A 10,706-nucleotide genomic window follows, 5' to 3' on the forward strand; every position below is an offset into this window, starting at 1 on the left:
CTTGTGTCAAATTCTGAAGACCTGTCCTGGTTGAGCCCCCTCAGTTACCCCTCCTGTGCCCGCTTCTCCAGGAACCTGGAGTCCTCCATCGTGTCGCCACCCCTGGGGACCCGGCCTCAGGGCTCAGCCAACGCTGCCCCCTGAGTAGGACCCTGGGGTGGAGGGGTGTGGAGGGCAAGCGCCCTGCCCCGTGGGGGCCAGTTGGCACATGCCCTCTGGGGGTCCAGGAGACCCAGATCAGCCTCTGAACCAGCCAGGGCCCACTTCCCTCATCCCGGCAGCTGGAGGGAAGGAGCCACGTGGCCTCGGAGGAAGGAGACCCCCAGGGCCCTAGAGAGCCCCATTCCCCCCAGGTCAAGCTCAGGACCCCCACCCTCTACCCCTTCCCTGCCACTGTGGCTTCAAAACACTTTTCGAATCCAATTACAATGCACTGAATGGATTTAAATTAACCCTTTTCTAGAAGTCATTCAACAAATACATCCTGATGCCCATTATGTACCAGGCACTGTGCTGGGTATCCTGAGAAAGAAAATGGCGAGCAGCAAGACCCTGCTATGGAGCCGTGCAGTCTGGTAGTAGAGAGGAGGTGTGAATGCAAATAGCTATGAGAGAGTAGGTAGAGAGACCTATAAGGTCACGGTGGGACCTTCCATACCACCCCACTCAGTGAGAGTGGATGAGAGGCAAGCTTGCTGCTATGCTCCAGGTCTGTGCCCAGGGCAGGCATCACTAATTGATCCCCACACTCTGCAGCCACACAATGCTTCTCACCACAGCGTTCCAGGAAACGAATACCGACCATCTGAGATGCTGGCCTGGTCCAGCCCGACTGCCTCATTTTGGAGACAGGGTAACTGAAGCACAGGGAGGGGAAGGGACTTCCTAAAGATCACATAGGAGTTGGTGGCAGAGTGGGAAGGGCAGGCAGGTCCTGTCTCCTACCCTATAAACTTCTAGGCACTTCAAACAATTAGTCTGATGGTCTGGGCTGGATGAACTAGGGCCAGGAGATTGGGGGCAGCGTACCCAGCATCCAGGCCACTGGGAAGGTCCAAATAGTACGTAATGAGGGCTTGAACTATGCTGGGGGTGGTGGGGATGGAGGGTAGGGTCCGGGGGAAGCATTTGGACAGAGATGACCCCAGTGAGACCCATGAGCTAACAAGAGAGGGTGCAGAAGCACCTCCATGACCGCCTGTGGCTTGTGTTTGTGGTCACTGTGTCCTTCCACACTGGGGGCCGGTGCCGGGAGGGAATGTGGGGTGGGGGTGCCAGGGACGGTGGAGCCAGTGCCAAGGGCATCTTTTTGATGGCAAATTGGAGGGAAGTTCTATTATGCTGCTTTGGAGCTGAAAAAAGGGTTCCTTTTCACACTCCGAATGCTACAGATTTTTCTTCCTGGAGAGAACAAGGGCTGAACTTTTAACCTGTTTTCTCTCATCGGCCTCAGCCAGAGACGCGCCAAGCCGGGCTCTCTGCCTGGGCCAGAGGAACAGCTGCTGGGAGCTGTGTCGAACAAGGGAGAGGAGAGACTCTGCTTGGGACGAGAAAGGGCTCGGGCGGGGGAGGCCAGGCCGCCAAGCAGGTGGCCCCACCTCTTGGCTGGATTTCTGGGCTGACCTGCAGGCTAAGCACTAGAGGATTCCACAGCCCGGAGAAGGAGGGGCTGGGAACTTACATCCTCATTGTACGATGGAAACTCAGGCCCAGGGAGGGCAAGTGACTTGCCAAAAGTCACACACTAAAAGCTGAGGCTCAAACCCTGGGCTCCTAAGAAGCTCAGGCCAGGGGGTTCCACTGCCCACCTTGTGCCTTCCACCACTCCTGGCCCAAAACATGCTGGGGGAGGATCTCAGCAGGACTGGAAGTAAATGGGCCAGCTGTCTCACAGACAGGAATGGACTAAGAGGGAGTGGGACGTTCGCAGATTCCCTAGGGAGCAGGTGGGATGGCAGGTACCTCCTTTGTTCCCATCTCCTGTGCCAGTCCTGGCTTTGCCTGGAAGCCTGGCTCTGTGAAAGCTGTCACTGGGCTGGCAGGAGGCCGCACATGGGTGCTGCTCTCCCCTCAACTTCCCCTTGGCCTTTTGCTTTTCAATTTGTGTGTGTGTGTGTGTGTGTGTGTGTGTGTGTGTGTGTGTGTGTGTGTGTGGAGATAGGGTCTTGCTATGTTGCCCAGGCTGGTCTCCAACTCCTGGCCTCAAGCAATCCTCCTGCCTCAGCCTCCTGAAGTGCTGGGATTACAGGTGTGAGCCACGGTGCCCGGCCCTACTTTTCAATGTTGACGCCTCCCTCTACCTCTGCACGAAAGGCAGGTAAGCAGAGCAGAGAGACCTGAGGTCTGGAGGCCAGGGAGACCTGGATTCTGTTAATAATACTGGTTCTGTCACTTCCTTGCCTGGTAACTTTGGACGTTTCTAAGCCTCAGTTTCCTCCCCTAGAACGTGGCCAAAATACCTTCCAAGTGTGGACGTGAGGACAAAAAGAGAGGGGAAGTGCATTAGCTTGAGGCCCAGCACACAGCAGACGGCCACTAAGTGGCAGGTACTATTTTTAGACGGAGCGCGGTGCTTTTTGGCCAGCCCCGTGCCTGCGCACACACTGCCTCCTTTGGGCTCATTAGGTGGCCCCTGAAAGGGAAGGCGGGTCCAAGAGGCTGCAGCTCAGTCTGCCTGGCTTCCCTCACGCCCCAGACCGCGCCTGCCAACATCTGACAAACATCAGCCCCTCGCTTGATGGCCACAGCCTCCGAGGAGCCCTTCCCCGTCCCTCTGACGCTGCTTTCCTGGGTTGCCCCGAGTTTCCTCTTTGTTCCTCTCAAACCAAGCACGAAAGTCCAACTCCTGGGGAATCTGGTTAATAGTTCTTGCCCTGGACGTCGATGGGTTCAGGAAGCCAAACTCTATTTCCACCACAGCACTTCCTTCCTCCTCCCTATCATACCCCAGACATCTCCTCTCTAATCCTAAAATCCACAAAGGGGAGAACTCATGTCCACTGAGACCCTGTTCGGAACCAGAAACTCTCACCAACATTCTCAGAGGTACTTGGTACTGTCCCATTTCACAGATGGGAAAACTGAGGCTTCCAAAGGCTCAGGAACCTGCCTGGGGTCACATATCTACTCCATTCGCATGCTGCATTCCAGTTGCGCAGACTGTGCAGTGCTCTGTCTCACCCCTGCACTTCTCACGTCCTCCTGTTCCTTCTGACCTTCTCCCCTCTACACCTTCTTTGCCTGCCCTAATGCTCCTTATCTGTGAAGTCTCAACTCAGGTCACCTCCTCCAGGAAGTCCTCCTGAATCCACACTGCCCCAGATTTCTGCAGCCACTGGTGTCTCAAGATGTCTCCGTACTTGCAGATATCGTGGGTGGTGACTGCCCCTGTCTGCTGTCCTCTTTCAAAGGCCTGTGGTCCCCTCAATGGTGGGTACTGGGTTCTGGTTCTAGGGCCCCCCAAACCCCACACAGGGCTTGGCACAGAGTAGTCGCCCTCCACCATCTGTAGGGCTTGACACGCTAGTGTTCTGCTCCATCAGGGCTGCCCGGGCTCGGGCCTTTCATGCAGACAACATTTGTGACTTCAGCCATTTCCGCCCACAGCCTGCACCATTATTTTGTTACTATTTTTTTTCCAATAGACTCTTTTTTTCTTAAGTGCATTTTAAGGAGGAAAAAAGTAATCATTATTATAAATGGAAAACCAATATTGCTTGCCATAAAAAGAGGGAAAATAAACACAGACTGTGACAATTAAAAATGTTCATCTGCAAACTACCAAACATCATTTCACATCCCACACTTCGGGGCCGCTGGGCTCCATCGAGCTGCCTCTGAAGTGCTGGAAATGTCCCCATCCCTATCCCCATTGTGACAATGACAATCCCTCAAGCAGGGGAAGCTGTTGTCACTGTATACAGATAATTAATCACCACATGCTGTGACAAAGACCACAACGGGAATGTGCACGGTGTATTGTGGGTTTTAGGAACTGGGTATGGAAGGAGGGGGAGAAAATGGCGAATTTAGGGGTGGCTTCCTGGAGGAAGTGACCCTTGAATGGAGGCCTGAAGGGAGTCAGGTGACGTTGGGTGGGAGGGCGTGCTGGGCAGAGGGCATGGCAGAGGCCAAGGCAGGGAGGTGAGCTGAGCGGGAGCGTGGTTTGTGGGAGCCGAGTGGTGGCTGAGGGTGGGCTGGGAGAGGTGGGGGCTGCGAGCTGCACCTGGAGAGGGTCGCGGGGGCAGCCCGTTAAGTCAGCCGCCCTCCGTGCTCCTCTGCTGGGAGCCATCTGCCCACATCCCTGGCAGCCTTGCTGGTGCCACCTGCCCCGGACCCTGCCGACTGCTGTTTCACTTGCCCCTGGGCCCTCCCAGCCCAGCCCTAGTGAAATGTCTAATTCCCCGGCCCTGGTGGCTCTTAGTGCCCATTTAGAAAAAATTCCAATGGATAGATGGGGAAAGTGAGGCTACATAGCTTCTTAGCATCCAGGCAAAAGCTGGCAATGCGGCCACCAGCCCAGAGAGCCTTCCTTAGTGGGAAAACAGGGATCTGGGCCACGGGAGCGACTTTGGTCCTCGCCCTACTGTGCCCACACCCCCCTCCTTCCTGGAGACTGCACAGAAGAAAGCAATCAGGAGGCCCTGATTGTGCAAGCTGGGGAGGCCCGACGGCCCCTCCGGCTACGTGTGAATGAGCAGTGTGCATTTCAGAAATATTTGAGCCTAAAGGAGAGACACACTGAAGTCGTTAGCGTTAGGCTGATAGGAGGTGGCTGTGCGGGGGCCCCTTGCTCTCCGGCTGGGGCGGGTGGGTTGCCCCCTGCTCTTCAACCTACCCTTGGCCGACCCCCTCACAGGGCATAATTTTCTAGGGCCACAATTCTTTAGAGCCACAGACACAATTTGTCTGCACTAATGACAGCATATGAGAGTTCCAAAGCCATGAAGAAGATACTTTCATTCAGCACCTATTTGTGCCAAGCCCTGGCTAGGGCACTCTAAATGCCATTTCTGGCTCATGACAACCTATGGTGAACATACTATTATTAACCCCATTTTACAGATAAGGAAACTGAGGTCAGAGAGGGGAAGTAGCCCGCACAAGGGCACACAGGCAGGGCTAGGATTTGAACTCACATCTGTCATTTGCACATCTGTGTTATTTTTAAGATGCCATGGCCATACCCTTAAAAAACAGACAATACAACACAAAACAAAACAAACCATCAAGGCTTGTGTGTGTTTATTCTCTCCCTCTGTGTGGGCCTGTGTGAAGACGGGAGGGGAAGGAGGGGAGGGTGGCAGGGGAAGAAGGCAGAGATTGTCCAGGCCAGAACCTTGGCACTGGCACTCTCCAGTGTGTGACTGCAGACAAGCCCAGTCTCCTCTCGGGGCCTCAGTTTCTGCATCTGCAAAATGGGCCATTGTGAAAATTAAATGACATCATGTGAGTCCTGTTGATCTGACATGTCCCAGGATCTGTGCCTGCCTTGCTCACCGCTATACGCTCAGCACGGAGAACTGGCCCTGGCACATAGTAGATGCAGCCACGTCCAAACTCCACAGGGCAGCGGGGTGATGTTTCTAAAGCCTGTGTCTGATCGTGTCTTAACTGACCTTGATACCTCTCAGTTTCTGCTGCCTGAGGGTAAAGTCCTAGCTGCTCAACAAGGCACTCAAGGGCCCTGCCAACAGGGCCAGCTGATTACCTTCCAGCCACTTTCTTCCACATCCCTAGTGTCTGTCCAGCTGTCCTGAATTTCCTTCTGCTTGCAGAAGGCACTAGACTTCTTTGAGCCTTGATGACTTGACCCTTCCAGATTTTTCTGCCTGGAATGGCCGGCCTTTTGTTGCTGAGTTAGCCTGGCTAAATTCTCTTCCAAAACTGAGTTCAAAGACTCCTTCTTCCTTCTTCCTGGCAGCTGTCCTGACTTCTCCTGCTCTGGCTGGGTTAAGTAACAAAGTCGTGGTCATTCAGGGAGCATCTCCTCCACCCAATGTGTGCCAGGCCCTGTGCCAGGCGCTGGGGACACAGAGACAGATCGGCGGGTCCTTCCTTCAAGGAGCTCTCAGACAAATGCCCAACATGTGAACTTACTCCATGGAGAGGCAGAGTGAGACGGCTGGTCCAGGCCGGGAGCCAGGAAACCCGGAGGAAGGAGGGATTAGCTTTGACCAGGAAATGAGGAAAGGCATCTCAGAAGAGGTGGCATTTGAGCTGGGAGGAGCGGGAAAGGCACGCCACGTAGAGGGCACAGCAGAATCAAAGGCGTAGTGGTTTGAAACATGGGGGAAGTCTGTGCAATAGGAAAAGTGTGACTGGCTCTCAGTGGTGGCTCCGGGCCAAGCGCTGAGCATTCATTATCCCATTTCATCCTTAACTATTTGTGAAGCAAGGACTTTATGATCTCCCTTTACAGATGGAAAAACTAAAGTTTAGAGAGCTTGTTCAAGTTCAGAGAGGTTGTTTCCACTGCCAGGAAGTGATGGAGCTGTGTCTGCCTCACACCAAAGCCCATGTTCTTAACTACTGCAGCATGCAGGAGTGTCTGTCCCCTGTAATGGGAGCAAAATGCTTCACAGAAGGCTATTGTAGTACAGGGTGGGGCTGGACTGTGGGGCTGAGGAGTTCGGGTCTTGCCCCATAGGCCGTGGGGAGCTATGGAGGATTGCTGCAGCAGGTAGTGACATGCTGGTCACAGGCTGGTCCTGGCAGAGGAAATTAAGCTAGAGTTGGGAGCCAGCTGGGAGAAGGGTTGAAGCTGAGGATGAATGGACACCTGGTAGCCACACCAGGGGTCTTTGCCCCCAGACTAGCCAGCACCCCACAGCCCAGGCAGCAAATCAGCCGGACATGTGACCCAAGTAGCAGATGCCACCCTGGACCCTTCCTAGCGGCTCCTGCTGCACCCTGTCTGGGGCTAGCGGGGCTGAGGTGACTCGAACCTAGGCCTGGTTGGCATCTCATGACCTGCTGAGATGCCAGCCACAGCCTGGGGGCCTGACCCAGACCATCAAAGGCCAGGAGTCAGAGCACTCTTTCTGGGGTCCAGATTCCAGTGCAAAGAGGAGGCAACAGTCAGGAATTGGGAGATAAAGTTCAAGGCCACCAGCAAGCTTGGAAAAGTCCCTTCACCTCTCTGAGCCTCGGTTTCCTCCTCTGTAAAATGAGGATGACAAAATCCTTGTTTGTACCCAAGGAGGAGCTGAGTGCAAAGGGTTTGTATAACATGCAAGGCTGGGCCATGCCAAGGCCATAGGGAACATCGTGGACACTTGTGGAAGCTGCCTGCGGGCAGGTGCTTCAGCAGTACCGTTTCATTGACACAGCAGTGCAAACTTACCAGGAAACTAAGGGGGCCAAGGACTCCCGCAAGGCCACATATCCAGGAAGGGGCAGAGAAAGATCTGGCCCCTTTGGTCTGATCTCAAAAGCCACCTTTCCTGTGAAAGGGAGGGAAAATCACTGCTTTCATCTATCAGTGTGCTTGGTGCCAGGCCCTGAGCTCAACACTCTGCATAGCCTGTAAGGCTGGTATTCTTATCCCATTGTACAGATGTGGAAACTGAGCCCAGAGAGGCTCAGAGGTCCACCCAAAGTCACACAGCCAGTAAGAAACAGAGGGGATTTGAACCCAGGTCAGCCTGACTTGGCTTCCTGAGGCCTCTCCGCTGGAAACATGATGAGGATGGGAGCCAAGAGGGCATTGGGTTCACCGGCCCAAAGCAAGGTGAGTCAGGGGTGGTGATGCCAGACAAAGCCTGGGCAGCCTCGGGAAGGCTATGGATTCTTCTGAAGGGAAACCTGTAATAGGCAGCAAGTTGTTTTTCCAGCTCGGCCCCCTGCTCGGCCCTCAGGCTCAAGGAAAGGGGACCTGGCTAATGTAAAATCCTTCTGCCCGAGGACTCTCGGAGTCCCCTCCTTGTCCTCCTGCCGTCGGAGGCCCTCCTCTGCCTCGGTTGCCTGCCTGGAGCCTGCTCGTGTTTTCTCAGGCCCAGGCAGAGGAGTCCCCATGACGCCGGCTCCTCCACTGTGTCCCCCGCCTGCCCGCCGCTGGCCTGGGCATCTGCCAGCGCCGGCCGCCCCGGCTGAAACCCAATCCTCCGGGCCAGCCGGGCTGCTCGCTAACAGCGGGCTGCATTGTGCAGCCGGGGCTTCGGGAGAGTTTGGATTCGCTGCTTGGGGACCCACTTAACCTCCGCAAAGGACAGGATGATGGATGGGGGTCTGGGACGGGGTTGCTGGGGGGTGGGGTGGGCGGTAAATGAACACCAGGGCTTGCTGGGGAAGGAAAGAAGGGAGGAAGGGACAGGAACGGCCCTTGGACATGTTAAGAGCTCCTTCAGTTCTCACGACAGGCCTGAGGGACGCCCGTAGTGGTCCCGTGTTATACGTGAGGGAACTGAAGCGCTGAGAGGTTAGGTGACCTGACCAGGGTCACACAGTGAGTCAGAAACGGAACCCAGGCCTCTCGCCCTTGAGCCTTCCCGACACACCAGCTGCGTTTCACGCGGCATTTGCCCAGCGGTTGTTCGTTCTCGCAGCCCTTCTACTGAAATGAGTCCACGCGCCCTTCGCATCTGTTAAGTAGGAAAAGAGGGACAATCGTGGCAGCGGGCATCACGGGGCACCTACTGTGTGCCTGGCACCATGCTTTGCACTTTGCTCCCTCATCTCATGAGATCCTAACGTGACCCACTGAGGGAGGAACAATGCCGTGGCCATTTTACAGAAGAGAAGAACGGTCAGAGACGGAGTCCCCTTAGCAAGATGTGGCAGAGCCGGGGCCTCTCAGGCTGGCCAACGGAGGCAGGAGGCCTGGGCACCTCACTTGTTACAGTTGGCACCCCTTCTGAGCAGTTCTAAATATTGTGCATCTCCCCTCTGCCCACAGACAGAGCCCCCGCTCTGTAGCTGGCACGCTAAGCGCTGTTCCTTCTCCCTGCAACATTCCTGGCCTGGCCTGCCTGGGACGCTCAAACACATCCTTCAAAACCCATCTCAAATGTCACTGCCTCCAAGAAGCCTTCCCTGATGACCCAGGCACCAGGGTTCCCACAGTCCTGTGTGTGTTTCCCATCATCGTACTTGTCAGCCTGCCCTGCGACTTTCTTTTACTCGAGGGCCCCTCAACTGGACTGTGAGTGCCTGGCTGGCAGGGCTGAGTCTGGTTCACTGTGGTAGCCTCCAGCCTCTCTGTTAAAACCACCTTACCCTTGATCACCCGGGCCCGGCCAGACATCGGATGCTCTTTCCTAATTAGGCCACTGATCTGGGTGTCTGGATCCTTCCTCCAGGAGATAGGGCCACTGGTATCAAGATGGCTCCGCACATGATACAGTTCAAAGCACTTGCTCTGTGCCAACCACTGTGCTGAGCTGTCACATATATTATCTGTTTTGATGCTCACATGCCTTATGAGACAGAATTATTATTGTCCCCAGTTACCCACCCACCTGTCGCCCATCTACCCATTCATCTCACTCACCCCATCCATCTGTCCCATTCGGCTCACTGGGTAATCCACCACCCACTCATCCACCCACACATCTAGCATCCTGCGTATGTATCCATTCATCACCTGTACATCTTCTGGCTGAACCAATCTCCCTTCTTCCTTTCGTCTTGCAGAAGGTGGAAATACCCTTCAGAGAGGTTAAGCAACCTGCCCAACATCACACAGCTCAAAAGTGGCAGATCTAGGAGTTGAACCAGGTCCTCATTTAACCACTCTGCCATGTGGCCTCTTTGCTTTCTCACTTTATTTCTCACTGTCCTGTTGCATGCAGGTTTAATCTTATAAGTCACCTCAAATCCTTTTGGATGTGAGTGGAGTGTAAATTACAAATCAATAAGACACAGGCCACTGTAAGTCCAAGCCAGGATCTGTCAGGCTGGAGTCAATTAGCAGGCCTGCCGCAGGACCTGCTGGGACTCGATCTATTTGCCTAATTGGCACTGGTTTCCCCCAGTGAAGGACAATTAACTCAAATCCCAGAGCCTAGACCACCCTTCTGCTTCTGGGCAAGGTGTCAGGCATTTAGCTACATGAAATTTACTGTTCATTCATTCACCCATTGACCCATACACCCACTCATCCATCTATCTTTCCAACCATCCAATCCTTGCAATCATCCACAAACTATCCTGACATTCACCTACCTATTTACTCCCCCTCCCACATCTATTCACTCCGCCATCTATCTACCTGCCCACCCAACCCATTCACTTACCCAACAATCCATCCACCCACACAGCCACCCATTCATCCACCCACCCACCCATTCTCATTCATCCATTGAGCCGCCCAATCCAAGTGGCCATTTATGAAATCATCCTGCCATCTTGTCTTCCACCCATCCATCCATCCATCCAGCCAGCCACCCCCTCACCTCATCCATCATTCCACCACCCATTTACCTCCCCACCCATATATCTCACATCCCACTTAGGTATCCCTTCATCCATCCATCCATCTGTTCACCCATCCATCCATCCATCCTTCCATCCATCTTTCCACTGAACCAACCTCCCTCCCCCCCTTTTCCTTCTTTCAATTTATCTATCCATCTGCCCATTCGTTTACCTACCCATCTATGCACATCACTCACTTATACATCTACACATCTGCTATCCCTGCCTCCCAGCCAGCCAGCATCTGTCAAACACCTACTGTGTGCCAGGCCTGTGTGAAGTATTGGAGA

The sequence above is a fragment of the Lemur catta genome, chromosome 3 (assembly GCF_020740605.2).
Source record: "Lemur catta isolate mLemCat1 chromosome 3, mLemCat1.pri, whole genome shotgun sequence".
NCBI classification, from domain to species: Eukaryota; Metazoa; Chordata; class Mammalia; order Primates; family Lemuridae; genus Lemur; species Lemur catta.